The 15,667-nt window shown below is 43.6% G+C and overlaps 1 protein-coding gene across 1 annotated transcript in view; it reads right to left on the bottom strand.

Annotated features, from left to right (window-relative positions):
• numbl (NUMB like endocytic adaptor protein) overlaps positions 1-13,183 on the bottom strand; it is an 83,818-nt gene extending 70,635 nt beyond the window's left edge. Inside the window, exon 1 of the mRNA XM_049575973.1 lies at positions 12,841-13,183. The gene's annotated coding sequence lies outside the window, so the exon portion shown is untranslated. The remainder of the gene's footprint in view (positions 1-12,840) is intronic.
• Between the last annotated feature and the right edge of the window lie 2,484 nt (positions 13,184-15,667).

Here is a 15,667-nt window from a genome sequence, read left to right as displayed (position 1 = left end):
TGTCAAGATACACCTCCATTTTTACAGGAAATTTAAAGTTTACATACAGTCTCTTTCAAAATAAATGCACTATGTCAGTAAAACACCGTGATTTGACTTTTTTTTTTTTTTTTACTTTAGCACCAAAACACATGGTTAGCTTTAGGCAACAAACACACGTGGTTAGGTTTAGGAACAAAGAACAGGGTTTGGCTTTAGAATTGTACGGGATACGAACCACTCCCTTGGGTGAAAGTCCACCACCACTCGGACTTTTGCCACCTTAACTTTCATCCTTGTCCTGCCGTGTTTCCCCCTGATGCCACCGGGCACTGTTAAACTATAATGGCAACTGGCCGCATATCATGCCGATGTTAAAGGACACCTATTTTCGGCGGTTTCTGGCGCCTCAAGTCACTGCCCAAGACCTGGATTTCGACAACTTCAGAACGAGACCATGCTCCCTAAGCTGTCGTAAATGGGGACAAAAATCTCCCCAGGGGAGCATACCCCCAACCCCCCTATACTCAAGCTGAGCCCTGAATGTTTAAAACATCTTGCTCCGCCCTGTCACACCCCAGGTATGAATAAGCTGCTTACAGTCAAGAAAGAAAGATGTGATTTAATGACATTCAGTAGGTGAAATAAATTCAAAAACAGGTAGTACTCGAGTGCCATAATGTCATGTAGCATTGTAAAACATCTGACAGTTCCCATTGGCTGCTCTCACTTTATAGCATGAGGTAATAAATTGGACCGCAATAACTTCACACTTTGGATTATGTCCAAGTAAGTAGGGGAGTTTTTGAATGGCAGTGCTTCTGTTCACAAGTCGTTGCACATTTTGGTTATGCTTGGAAAACATTAAACCGAGGTCTGCGGTCTGTCTGTCTCCGTCTGCATCATGCTTTCCCATCCATTCTTCCCAATAGTCCAGATTGCCTAACATAATACCTGACTGACTGGATAGCTAGCTATACAGCCCGGGAGGGCCTTGGCCTGAGTGGCTGGCTGATTTACAAGCGTTCTGGGTGGCTGGCTCAACACAGACAAACCCTGAATCCCCTACTGGGCTTGCTGGGCTTACTGGGCGGACCGGCTCCTCATCTTCCTACAGTGCAGACAGACAAAGGTTGGTCTGTTCCTCTGGGAGCCAGCAGGCAGCGACTGCCACTTCCCCTGACCGGGAGAGGCAGACAGAGAGAAGGGGGGGAAAGTGAGATAGATGAAGATCAAGAAATTGATGTTTTGAGAGGAAAGGGAGAGGACACAGAAAGATAAAGAGCTGAACAGAAAAGACAGAGGGAGGTTTTTAACAACTGAGGGCTGAGAGGAAACTGGAAAAAGACACGGAGGATTATAAAAAATTAGAGGAGGGAAAGAGCTCAGTGTAGAGAACAGGTCTGCAGGTCAGGCACTGCTTATTAGCTGTATATAGTCCAATATGGTTCTGGTGTAATGACCCACAATCAATCAAAATGTTGCTTTCTATTGCCCTTTTCACAAAGTATTTGCCTCACAGCCTTGTGAGCAGTCACGACAGGAACAATCCACTCTAAATGTTAACAACACGATCAACAATCTCCATGGTTGTTTCTTTTTTTCACAGTGGCCGTGGCATTTTGCTGCAGCTCGCCTGCGAAACAAGACACCTCTCCCTCCTCCATCTTCCCTCTTTTCATCTCTCCCTCTGCTCTGTCCATCTCTTCAGTGCCTACAATGGCTCCTCACCTCTCTCCTCTTGGCCTCCAGCCTCATCCATCTGCCCCAGCAAATAGCTGCTGTCGTGTAAAAACCAGCTGGGATCATTTCGATTCCCCCAGACTCATTTTTCAGATATCTACCTTGTTACAATGCCTCACACTTCATTCAATTCTCTTTTGAGAACATAGCAGACAGTATGTTACAGCTTATTTCTAATGATTTCAGGCAAATTCACACAATTTGTCAAGGATTGTGAGCCCCAGGAGAAAGGAAATTTTGTGTTGCAAACAGTTTTGAGTCCAAGTTCAAAGGAAGTCACAAGTACATTAGCTAATAGGGGAGAGCAGGGTCAGTTGAGACAGGAAGACATTCTGGACGGTGCCCTTTTAGCAAGTTAGAAAGCAACTATGCCGAGGCTAGCCTCCTTTCAGCCCCCCAAAAAATGCTAATGAAGCTCTAGCGAAAGTTCAGTCAGGAAGACGATACTTTTCATGCTCAGGCTCACTTACTATCTCAAGGTATCATTGTCTGGGTAGGTCAATTGAGTCATCAGCTGACTCACAATCAACCAATTGCACAGCGACACACCTTCTCTGCCAGCCTATCATCTTACTGCTCCTCATTTTAAATATGGCTCCTTCTCTGCTGTAGTTCTTTCTCGCTGCCATCGTGCACGCCCTCCACCTCCCCATCACCACCCAGTCTTTACGGATTCATCAGCCTCAGTAGTCGGCAGCCTCAGAGTCATCAGCCACCACCACTACCATGAGTGTCTGGACTCCATGGGGGGGATTTATCCTGCTGCTGCTCAGATGTCCCTCGATCACAAAGTATCTTCCTCTGGTGTCCAAGCACCAATGACCTCTGTTAAATCTTACTCAGTACAAATCATCTGTTAATCTGTACACTCATATTCTGTATTAAATATGATCTTTACTTCATTTTTCTGTCTCTCCTGATTGAAATGTTTGCTGTGGCCTACATGACCCTCCTACACATTTCTGAATTGTAGGCTAATTGGTTTAAGAAATGTCAAATACTTGATGAAAACATAGAACTTCCTACGGAATAGACAGTTTGTTTAGCTTAGCATAAAAAAGAGACAGCGAGCCTGGCCCCGTCAACAAGTTGCCAGTTTTAAACCTTGGTTTTTGTAATAAACAAAGAAGATATTCTCAAAGTTCAGAACCGTTGCTGCTACATGACTATGGCATGGGGGGAAATTTCACTTCCAGTGCCACTTGTAGCAGTGCAGAGAAATACTCTATAAAATGGCAAATTAAAATTGTTTTCTTCACAACATCAACGTGCCACTATGCCAAAGAGCTGCTATGTGACTGGTTGTACGACTAACAAAACAAAAATCCAAGTCTCAGTTTCATGTCATACCAGTTGAGGAATTGAAAAGACAAAAAGGTCAGCGGCCATCAAGAAGGCTCACCTCAACGCCGATGGAAGTATAATCAGACACCAGTCACACTTATGTCTGCTCTACCCATTAGTCATATATTTAGAGATGCACAATAATATCGGCACATCATCAGCTCAATATCAGCTTTAAAATGAACAATCAGAATCGGCCAATATGCTTTTTCTTATTTCACACAATGAACAAATATTATATTGAAAAGTATTGTATTTCATGTCTCCATCTGCTGGTGGGCCATCACGATAAAAGCATGCATGGATTATATGATGTTAATTCCACTACAGGAGAGACTTGATCATCACTAAAATTAGGTTAAAGCAAAAATTAGATTAAAATTAGATTAAAGCAACATCAGAACTGGTTATCTGTCAAATGAGTTGTAATATATCAGCATATCGGATATCAGCAAAAGATCCATCATTGTGCATCTCTACATGTAATGGTGGCACTCCGACCTGGCGTTTGGTCTTGCATTTTGGCAGTCATTGCAGTCTCAGGGTCGGCCAGTTTAAAGTACTTTAACTTACTCATACTTTATTTGTTTTTTAAGCTGGGGTGAAGGTAGTGGTATCATGTACACCTGGTTCAGCCTGCTACCAGCTCAGCTAACCCACTGCTGGCTGTGTCTTCAGTTTCAGTGGACAAGCATGAGGGTGGTATCAATCTTCTCATTTAACTCCTGTCAAGACAGTGAGTAAACGCTGTTCCCAAAATGTCAAACTATTGCTTTAAGGGAGGGAGGAACGCGGGTTGTGAAGGTGAAACTTTTCTCTAAGCGCTGGTCTCATTTTGAGTTTCTGAAAGGTGACATTTTGGGTGATATGTTTTCACTCAGCAACGGCGACACTCCTCTTCCCCTCCTCTTCCCCTCCTCCGCTGCTCTACCCCTCCATCTCTTGTGTCCCTGCTCACGATTCAGCCTGCTTCCTTCCTTCTTTTCCTCAAACTCAAAAAAATCTGCCTCATCAAACTGTGGATTTTACTGAAAACATTGCCTCTTGCTGGGATGTTGCATGTTCCTGTGCATCTCTTTTATGTGGTTTCTAATGAATGCGAGCCTCATAAAAGGGTCTTACGGTAAAGTCTGTCTGTGGTACTCAAGAGTGACCTTACACTGCTTAATGGCATTTTTATCATCTGTGCCATCACTATATGTTCCTATAGGGATTCCCAGTCTGTCTGTGGTACTCACTACAGTGTCTGTGATTTGTGTCTTTTAAGTCTTAAATGGCTAATCAGTTTTTTAAATCCCATACAGCATGGCAGGATATTACTGTAAACTCCTGTACCAGGCTATTCTGGTATGTTTATGTTATATATTTCCTTCCTTCTTCCTGCTATTTTTACATATTTAGGCTTCTCTCGTGGACTATGAGGATTTACTACGCCTTGTTTTTCATGAGGGATCATTCCCATCTCATTCCTCTCTTCTTCACGACCATGATGCCAACAGCTGGGAGAGTAGACCACATCTGGCATGCAGCTGGCCACCATAGAAAGACAGACAGAGCATTGGGACTGAGAGGAGAGTGGGAGAACAGAGGAGAGCAGAGGAGCAGTGAAGGGCGATGGTGCGATAAGAAAATCTATATGAGGTATATTAAAGGTTGTTGAGTGCGGCAGAACCAAAGCGAGGGACGGGAGGAGAAGCAGAAGGTACAAAACACACAATGAAACAAGGAGCAGAGTAAAAGAACAGACGAATGACATCTGCAATTTGAGAAAACAGAGATATAGAGAAGATGAGAGTGATAACAGACTGATGGAAGGATAGCAAGATAGGAAAAGGGGCAGCACCCAGGAGGGTTGGACCAATGGAGGCAGAGAGAGGAAAGGAGTACAGTCATGTGGAGTCAGATGCTCCTAATCAGCTGCGTTGCTGTCAGAGCGCCTCGCCATAGCAACCATGAGTCATAGCACCGGTAAACAGACAGAATGTTTTATAAACCGAAAGCCTCGCTGGCTCATTCGCTGTGGCATCACTCTACGTTTTACAAGCATACTGTAGCAGGAGGAGAGCCCCAAACTGATCAGCACAGAATATAACACGTGCTGCTCACAGGAGGTCCCTCAACCAGTCATTTTTACAGCTGGGTTACAGTCAACTTTACAAAAACAACCTGTAGGAGTCTGTGAGGCAGAAAAACAAAGGATTCCTTGTTTTACCCTGGCATCAGTGATGGATTTAAGCAGGGGGAGTCAATTCTCCGAAAGCAACTGTCATCAAAACTGAAGAAAAGAAACTACTAGTGAACTTCACATCTCCTGGGACAAAGCAGTGACTGATGTCCGGCAATAGAGTTTTATTTGGTCAGCGTGCTCCCCTGACGTGATTTTGTTGTTGCAAGATGTTGCTTCCAAATGGATTCTCTCAGTTTCTTTGTTTCATCTTTGCTCTCTATCACAAACTGCATGATCACATTAGGGCCACATGCTGACGCCCCTGACTGAAGACCGTAATTTACTGTAGTGACCAAAGACCTGCTGAAAATCACTATAAAGTTAATGCATTTATAAAACTGTGACAACACACTGCTGCAATGACACATCAAGAGCACTATGTTCCTTTAATCCTTTTTATTAGCCAATAATAACTTTATCCTTTTACCAGGATTTATAGCTCTGGAACAACAGCTGAGCAAAGTAGCTGCTGCCACATAAGTAACAATAGAGGACTTTAATATTAAATTATTAAATAACTGTTAGCTCAGTGTATCAGTTTATTGGGCATTAACCAGTAGCTTGACGAAAGCAATATATAATGTGATAAATCAGGGCTTATGGAGAGAATCAAATAATATCACAGTATTTCTGACCAAATATCTCAATATCTCAATATATATATAGATCATCTTGAAAAAAAAAAACAAAATCCAAGGCAACTCTTCTCTGGTGCAAAAGTTAAAAGGCCTTTATTAAATGGCTAGTTCATGATGAACATTAAAATCACCAACATGTTTCGGCCATGCTCACTGGCCTTCATCAGGGCAATTGAGCATAGTGTTACTCCAGGCAGGACACAATGTCAAGCTCAGCTCACATCCCAACTACATCAGCTGATCTCAAAAAGCCCAGTCAGCTGATGGAGCAGCTGACTGATGGAAGGGAGTCAGCTGATAGATCACATGATTCCTTTCTATGCAACCAGTTGGTGAATCTCATTCAGGGCGCCCTATTTAAACTGCTCTGGCCTGCCTACTGTTGCTGCTTCCTCTGCAAGCCGCTTTGCAACCTGCCTCCATCCCAGCTCCTCCTTTTTATTTTGTATCTGACTTATCAGTGTCATTCCTGTTTGTCATTGATGCTGCTCTGTTCTCGGGGGGTCTTTGCTGCTGCTCTCCCTGCCTTAGGCTTTCCATGTAAGCGCATGGAAGGGTAAGGAGGTTTGCTCTCTCTGCCTCAGGCTTCCCTCCTTTGCACATGGAAGGGCAGATGGGTGTGCTCTCTCTGCCTTAGACTTTCCACATAGGTGCGTGGAAGGGCAGAGAGGTGTGGTCTCTCCGGCTTTCCACGTAGGAAGAGGCGTTCTGCATAGGCCAGGGGAAAGGCAGAGAGGCCCCAGAACAGAGCCATACCACCAAATATAACACTGCAAATTGAAATACAGTTTTCTTTGACTTAAGTGTTCCTCACTGAAATGACATACAGAATATCAGCCAATAATCATTTCTTTATACATGCATGGCACATATAAACAGGTATGGAGAGAACTTGTCTGTTTACAGGTCTTGGGGAGAACTACTGCACATGTGGAAAAAAAGTAAAGCTTTTTGTGGCTCAAGAGGGAGCTGCGCAAAGTCTGATTAATTGCCTCAAGTGCAGTAAGCTAATATCAGCTGATTTATCAGTCTGGACAATTTCTTGGTGGAGCTCTAATAAACACTGCTTAAATTTACATTTCATAAGTATATCTGCAGAATAACACCTGAGTCACCATCACTTCCCCAGTTCATTCCTCCACCCTGAGCAGACTTTAAAAGCAGGTCTGATCCACAGTTGTGTTTCTTGACCTTTGTTTTGTCAGGCCCTGTCAGGTTGTGCCACATGCACCCCAGAGCATAAGCAGTCACTACTAGTACATGCACACAGACACACACAGAATACATGTGCACCAAAACAAAAGTGAAGGCATGTACCCGCTTTCTGCCATGATTCATTCTTTTTTCACCTGGAGGTAACTTGTGGCTGCTTTCCCACATAAACTGAAACTTGCCTTCTTTGTTCCTCTCTATCTGGCTTACACACACACATGCACACACACGTGTATACAGAGCTTAATTCCTATATGTGTCCACTATCAGCAGAGAGCTGCTATCAGCTGTCCTCCATCCCTCACTCTGTCTCTGGGTCTCCGACTGCTTCAGACAGGCCCGTGCAGCTATAGAACACACACCGCACAGATGCACGCCATCAACCATAAAAAAACGCTTAAGTGTTGTCACCCCGCTCCTCCACCCCCACCTCACTCACTGCCACCCCTCTCTTTCTCTCTCCCTATCCACTCTTCACATAGCACAGTGAATAGGCCCCTCTGTGCTCTGGAAGATTTAACTTAGGTTCTGTCTGTCGCTAACAATCTCCCTCCCTTGACGTTACTCTGAAATAGTGCAGCGGAGGAGTCGGCCTTGTATTAAATAGTGTTTTTTTCCACACCGTAAGACCAAAACTCAGCTGCACTCACACACTGTGCAGGCTTTGAATAATAACAGAAGAGTGTGGTGGAAAGTCGTCGTACGTGGGATGTGGGTACTGTAAATAACACAATATTAGAAAATAACAACGCCAACATTTCTCTGATGCATCACACTGAAGACAGACCATCTGGGCTCATTTACCTCCATGTATAGATCAGATGGAGAATCCTGACAATGCGATCATGATTTCTTTTAACCCCAGGATAGTTGCAAGCATACTGTTTTTCTAGTATCCTGCCACACTTTCACACAGCTAAACATAATCAGACAGGAGATATGGACTCAGCGCCTTGCTCAAGGACACTTTAATAATGATTATGAGGCCTTACTCATGTATTTCCTTACCTCAATTTCCCAATAGAGGATGCATACCGGCAACTAAGCATATTTCTGAAAAAATGTCCATACTCCATGTTTTTCCCCTCAAATGTTACCAGTGGAGTAACGGAGGGGAGAAATAATTAATTATTGTGTAATTCTTTAATTCTGCCATGAATCTCACACTGAGGCTGTGTTAAGCCTCCTCTGTAGGCAGGCAACACTTCCTCTAGAAATCTTGCAAAGGCAGCACACAAGAGTGTTCACACTGCAGAAGGAGGTACGGAGTAAAATGCATTCTGTATTGGACGTTCACAGTAGGTGTTAGGTGTAATTTGGGACAAACCATGTGAAAACAATTGACAAGCAGCGCGCAAAGCCGTTGCTAAAAGCTTGGAAAAAGGATATAGATCAGATCAGAGCCTGAGGGAGGGATGTGGTGTTTCAGAGGCTTGTTTTTTTTTTAGCATTGTAGCTTTTCTGCACGCAAGTCCCTCATCGAGCTGTTGCATCTGAGCATCAACTGCTAAACAGGCTGAAATAGGTCATCACCGAAAAATAAATCAAGACGCCAATGAGACAAAAAAATGCAACCCTCGCAACCCAAAGTGACGGTTATCAGTTGCGATGAGCACTTCACTCAGAGTTGGAGCTGCTGAGAAAGACCCATTTCCACTTTCCTTGTTATCTGCAGAGAAAAACGTCACTGAAGCAAAGGGATAAACTGCTGATCGCCAGGGAAACAGGCGTGAACACACACACACACAAGCCAGTAAGCATCCCTCTACACACACGCATGGTCAAACACACAGAATAAAATCCAAACCGCCGCCTTCACACATGAGTGTCCACTAGACAGGCATTCAAATCCAATGCTCCGATCATTTATCAATCCAGATCAACATAATGGGCGGCAATAAGATCGCACCCAATGCACACAAACACACACACAGAACAATAGGCCTATGTCTTTACACTGTGAGTATGCCATTAGCGTGTGCAGTAATGGAACTATATGGGGGGAAAGGAGTGGTTGCATTTAACTAGCCTGCAGAAATCAGATAACTCCACTCAGCACATACTGAAGGCACTTAGGCATCAGACAGCAGAGCTGGATGTGTGTGAGTGAGGGAGTGACTGAGCGGCAGGATGACGTGGACATAAATTTTAGAAGACAAGTACATCTTCTGTGTCGGAGGTTCTGTGCAGACTGACAAGATCACATCCAATGAGGAGAGGAGTTTCTGGCACAAATTAAAGACAGCGACTGGGGAACAAATGGTTTCCAGAGTCCCTGTTGGCTAATTCCCACTTTGTGTGCTCTGCTCTGTTCAGTCCATCTCTCTATTGTTCTTCAACATTGTCACTCACTTTCTTTCTGTCTCTTTCTAATATCTGTTGGATTGTCTTTCTCTCGCCTCCTTCTCAGTACCCTGCTGTCTCTAAAGCACTTCCTCTTTCCACTCATCCCTTTCTGTCTCCACTCTCTTCACCATCTTTTAAGTGCTTTAAATCCCATTATCATATTCTATTTATTTAATTACTCACACTGCCAGAAATAGAATTCTGTAGTCAATTTAAAGGTTTCAGTTGCAGGGTTTAGTTTCATTCATTAACACCCACACACACAAATTAAACCTGCACAGTACTGATGGAACACTGTGAAGCCTCTAAATACTATCATCCAATGTGCAGCATAGCAGTCATCTCTGATAACATACCACAGTGCGGATGTAAACATAATTTACGGCTTGATTGTAACTTTTTGTGTTTGTTCTCTTTCTCCGTAAAGGCTCAACAACTCGTGTTTTCAAAGAGGAGCTGATTACCAACCAGAAATCCAGTCATAAACCAATAAAACACTTCCTCTTAACTAGACAGGCTCCTGACCTGCAGTCTAATAAAGTGTCCAGAGGCTGGTGTGACTGGTTCTGAGGAAGCGCAGTGTGGCTGCCGGCAGTAGCAGGGCCGGGGCTGGAAGTGGAGCCGCTTGTTTAGCAGACCCACCCTGACCAGCACAAAGGGGGGCAACGCCCTCCTCCGCCACCAGCCAATCCAGACAGCACCGTGATTGGCCAGCTGGATGACCTTTGATCCCCGCTGTATTGTGGTCTCAGCTGCGCCAACCCTCCCCCTTGTGTGTGTAAGTGTGTGTGTGTGTGTGGACAACAAAAGACAGCCAAGTCCTAATGCAGCAATCAGAGCAGTGGGAGAGGGGAAATGGTCTGAGGGGAAATGGAGAGTGTGTAAGTGTGTGCATTTATGTGTGTGCACTGCTGTTTGGATGGGGGTGGTGTAATTATGTTGTAGTTCTGATGACTGAGTTGCAACACTGATTAGCTACATCAGAACCCATTTATATCGAGCAGCCCCTTGGTTTGGACTTCAAAATCTGGCACCTCTCTCTTTTATCCCCAGCTTGAGACCAAATATAACCTTCCTCTAGGCCTTTCTGAGCCAAACTTAGTCATTTTGGCCCCATTTCTCGACCAAACCTACCCGTCCTCTAGCCTGATTTCCAGACCAAACTTAGCCCTCCTTCAGCCCCAGCTTCAGGGCAATGGCTGCCTTCCTGTAGACCTTGTTCTGGACCATTCTTAGCTTTCATCCAGCCCCAGTTCTGAACCAAACATAACTTTTTTGGCTCAGTTCTCCACCATACCTAACCTTCCTCTAGCCACATTTCCAGACCAAACTTAGCCTTCCTTCAGCCCCAGCTCCAGGCCAAATATTGCCTTCCTGTAGGCCCTGTTCTGGACCTATCTTAGCCTTCTTAAGCCCCCGGTCTGGACCTAACCTAACCCCTCTCTAGCCCCAAATCTGGACTAAATGCTTTTTAGTCCCAGTTCTGAACCAAACCTAACCTTCCTCTTGCCTCAATTCTAGACCAAACAAAGCCTCAGATCCAAGCTAAATATTGCCTCCCTGTAGGCCCCGTTCTGGACCAATCTTAGCCTTGCTTTAGCCCCTAGGTCTAGACCAAACCTAACCATCCTCTAGCCTCATTTCCAGACCAAACTTAGCCCTCCTTCAGCCCCAGCTCCAGGTCAAATATTGCCTTCCTATAGGCCCTGTTCTGGACCTATAGTCTTCCTCCAGCCCCAGACCAAGATCACCCAAGCCTCTCACTGGCCCCACCTCCAGACCAAACCTAACTTTTCTCTGGACAAGCTAACCCAAACTTTGAACCAGACCTGGCCACTTTTAGCCCCAGGACCAGACTTAGCCTTTCTCTAGCCTCAGCTGTAAAACCAGACCAAACTTAGCCTTGCTTTAGTCTCAATATCCACACCAAATCTAGCTCCCTGTAGCCCTAGCCTATAGCTAGCCTAATCTAGTGTATGGTCCAGACCAATTTAACTAACTTAGCCTTAGCCAAAGCCAAGTCAACCTCTAGCTGCAGCTAAAGACTAAATCTAGCTTCCCATTAGCCCCAGCTATAGACCAAACCTAGCCAACCTCCAGCCTAATCTTAGGCCAAATTTAATGTTTCAGGAAACCCAGTCCTGGGCCAAACCTTGCCCTCTAGCCTGGCCCGGGAGCTGTCTATGCAGGTGGTCTAGGGCTTGTGGGCTGAGACACCCTGAGCTCTGCACCTACACTCTTAATACACCCCATGTGACATGCTCTCTCTCTCTCTCTCTCCTCTGTCTCTGGAGGCAGTGGGTCAGGGTAGACCACCCCCTAACAGCATGACTGGCTGTCTGAGGAATGCCATGTCATGGAACAGATGGAGCTCCACAGACAATAGAGCCGCATGCATTTACTGGGCCTATATATGAAGGCATGTGCCAAGTGTTGTAAATGCATGTGTGCATTATAGCTGCAGTCTCGAACATTTTTCCCCTCCTCTCATGCTCTGTGAATCTCTCATTTGTGCCAGGGAACAAGAAGTGTGGGAGAAATCACAGGAAGCTGCAGCAGCACTTTTTTTCCCTCTCCCCCCCAACACATAATAACAAGCCCTGAAGAACTTTGAGCATGATGCAATCAAGTCCAAAAGACACAATTAACACCACAGCATGATGCAACGGGGGTAGATAGAGAGGATGCTGCAGACAGGTAGAATTATGTGTCTTACATATTCAAACTCAGGGCGCGTGTTTCGGTGGCCATGCTGTCCTGGAGATAATAGGCTACCTGCAAACCTATGGAGCAATAATCACCCAATAATCAACCAGTCAATATCACATTATCTCATTCCCACGCCAATAATGACGCAATGAGGTGCAGTCTTTACAACAATCGGGGTCTAAGCATCATAATAAGGAGCTATAGGCCTGCAAAGTTTAAGCTTTTTATATATGTGGCATCATTAGAATATTCCTATAAGATAATATTCACATTGAGACTATCTGTGTGCTGGTACTTGTGTGTGTAAGAGCCGATCAGAGTCCTACTAGAATACTTAGTTCCCCTTCGTTATGGATTAGGGATGTAAACCGCTATCAAAGGCTGGAGCTGCCACATTTCATTCATTTCACGCATATGGGCCCAGTGGCGAGATCCATATCCAAAAGCGTTGCAGTTGTATCCAAACATTATGGTCACCCCACAACTCACACATCGAGCATTCAGTGTCATCCCCAAGTAGATCGCACACTTCTTAAATTGCGGATTCATTCATTATAAAGACATTATACCGGCTCTCCGAATAACCCTGGGAAGTGTCAGTAAATAGGGATGCCAGATTTGACGGGAATCCAGTGAACTCACCCAAGAGAACGACGGATGATCGGCTCCCCGCTCCTCCTCTGTGTAAATCCAGGACCCCGGACAGAAATATATTACACACAAGAATAATCTGTAATGGGTAATTTCACAAAATCTTCTTCATCCGCACTGTGGAAGCGATGTATGGAGGCGATGTGGAGCCGCAAACCAACCTGGTCGGCGCGTAAACACACATACACGTAAAATAAAAATAAAATAAAATAAAATAAAGGTTTACAACAACGATCTTAAGGAGATTTCGGTGAAATTGGTGTATCTGTAGTACTCTCGGATGCTTTGGTTGTTGACTGTGTACTTACTGGGCTGCTTCCCCCGGCTCCACCCGCTAACCCAGCCTTCCCAGTGCGCCCATTGGCACAGACGGCCGGACATGCAAATCCACTCTTCCCATTGATGTTTTCCAGAGAAGAAAAGCAGGGCTCGGTTACAGTTGCTCCACTGCGCCACCGTGCGGTGTTTTAGCCACTGTGATGATGGAAACTGTCCTGTTTATGGAGGGTAGTTGCAGCCAGTGAAGTACTCAGATCCTTTACTTTAGTAAAAAAATAGAAATATCATGGTCTAAAAATACTCCTACAAGTGGACGTCCTGGATTTAACATTAGGCCTATGCCAAAGTAAAAGTACAGAAGCAGCAGCACACTATTTGCAAAATGCTGGCCACTTACAGTATCAAAATTAGTCTTTACATCATGCAGAATGCTTTCTTAACCAGTGTTATATCCTCCTGAGACCTGAACTTTTCTTAGGCATGCATTTTTAATTTCTCCAAACTATTTGGGCTCAGTAGGACCTGATAAGTAGCCTATAAAACACTAATGAAGTCAAAATGTCTTCAAAGGAGTATTTCCTAATAAACAGCATCTAATTTGTTGCAATATCAAACCATAAACATCATCAGTCATAAATAAACAAGTTTCAACAATAAAATGTGATCAAGTTTTGGACCGTGTCCACTTTTGTGTCGAGATCGGCTGCAGAACAACTTGGCAGAGATGGCTGCCATCTTGTTTTTACATGGACTAGTGTGTCGTGCCCTTACTACCACTGGATGACACAAAAAAGTGTCCACAAACAAGGACAACAGGTCTAATTTACATAGAATTAAGTACAAGGTCCAAAATGAGATGTCTTCATATGAGGACACAGGGTCTCGGGAGGATGTTATTCAGAATCAGGATCAGAATCAGATTTATGAACAAGTAGGATTTCACTTGCGACGGATTTGCTTTGGTTTTTGGTGCATATGTTAAACATAAATTGAAACATATTAAAATTAAAATATAAGGCAAAGCATTGCAACACTCAAGTACTTTGCACCCCTGATCAAATTTTTGTTCACCATGAGTAGTTAAGTAAGTAGATGAACCGATTTACAAAAGGCATGAAGTTAAAGATGAAACATTTCTTCAATATTTTAAGCAAGACTACTTTTTAATGTCAATCTCTTACAATTTCAAAATAACAAAAAGGGAAAAGGACCTGAGGCAAAAGTTTGCTCACCCTGCATGGTCAGTACTTAGTAGCGCCCCCTGTGACAAGTATCACAGCTTCTAAACACTTTTTGTAACCAGCTAAGAATCTTTCAGTTCTTGTTTTACCCATTCTTCTAAAGTAACTAGTAACTGTCAGTGTCAGATAAATGTAATGGAGTAAGAAGTACAGTATTTCCCACAATGTATTTGAGTGAAGTAGAATGTAGCATAGATACTCAAGTAAAGTACAAGTCCCTCAAAACTGTATGTGTAGTACAGTACTGGAGTAAATGTGCTCAGTTACTTTCTACATCTGCTTCCCACTGGGTGAACAGCACCAGGGGCTCACAGATGAAAGCCAGACATGGCGTGCACCAAAAAATATTTGACAATTTCGACAATCAGACTTCCACATGTGGGTCGCCAATTTCCCATTTCCAAATAGTTCATAAGCACGGGTCAATGTTTCTCCAATCAATTCTGTTTTTTAGATCACAACTTGGCATGGAAAGAGGTGTATGCCTCTTTCAGGCCTTGTTTTGTGCAAACGCAGTGTTTATAAATGAGACCCCAGGAGGTTAATCAAGGAACCAGTGCCTTGCTCAGGGTGCTTTTATAAATGCATCCTATTTAATAATGCCATACTGGTTATGGTCCATTAAGTGTTCAGCCTTAATATCACTTTACATTGATGGTATAAATATAATGGAGTCATTTCATATCATTTGATTTGTTCATATTTGATTTAATTATATAAACTCTCAGTTTTATTTCCCAGTACAAAGACCAAAGGCATTTTAATTTTGAGATTTTGTTTCAAAGCCCTCTACACGCTGTCAAGAATAAAATACCAGTGATTGAATGCTGAATCCATTACTTTCGTTAGCCTGAAATGAGTCAAATTCAAAGTCTGTTCCACTTAAAAACATGCCTTTTTGTTGCCTCATTTAAGCATCGCTGTGGAGAATGATGCATCTGCAAGGCTGTTTTCAAAATTCATCTGCTGATGGAGCAAAGTCTTTCTGTACTCACCTTGAATGTTAGATATTAGATTAACTTAAATATCCACAATACTAGCTCCAGCCCTATTAGTAATTATTAAAGTGATACCATATTTGCAAAAGTAAAAAATGAAATAAAAATGAAAACAAGAAAATACAACAAGGTTTCTGTAACCAGTAAACATTCCTGTGGAGTCCCAGTGGTCCCAAAGCCTAAGACAGATAAGTAGCAGTAAAGTTCCATTATGATACAGCCAGTTCAGCCTATATAATATAAACAGCAAAAGCAGACTGGGCAGAGAGGCTGCCAACTGTCCCTTAATGTTCCCACCGT

This window comes from Epinephelus fuscoguttatus, linkage group LG5 (genome assembly GCF_011397635.1).
Source record: "Epinephelus fuscoguttatus linkage group LG5, E.fuscoguttatus.final_Chr_v1".
Lineage (NCBI taxonomy): Eukaryota > Metazoa > Chordata > Actinopteri > Perciformes > Serranidae > Epinephelus > Epinephelus fuscoguttatus.
This window is presented reverse-complemented; position numbering and strand designations above follow the sequence as displayed.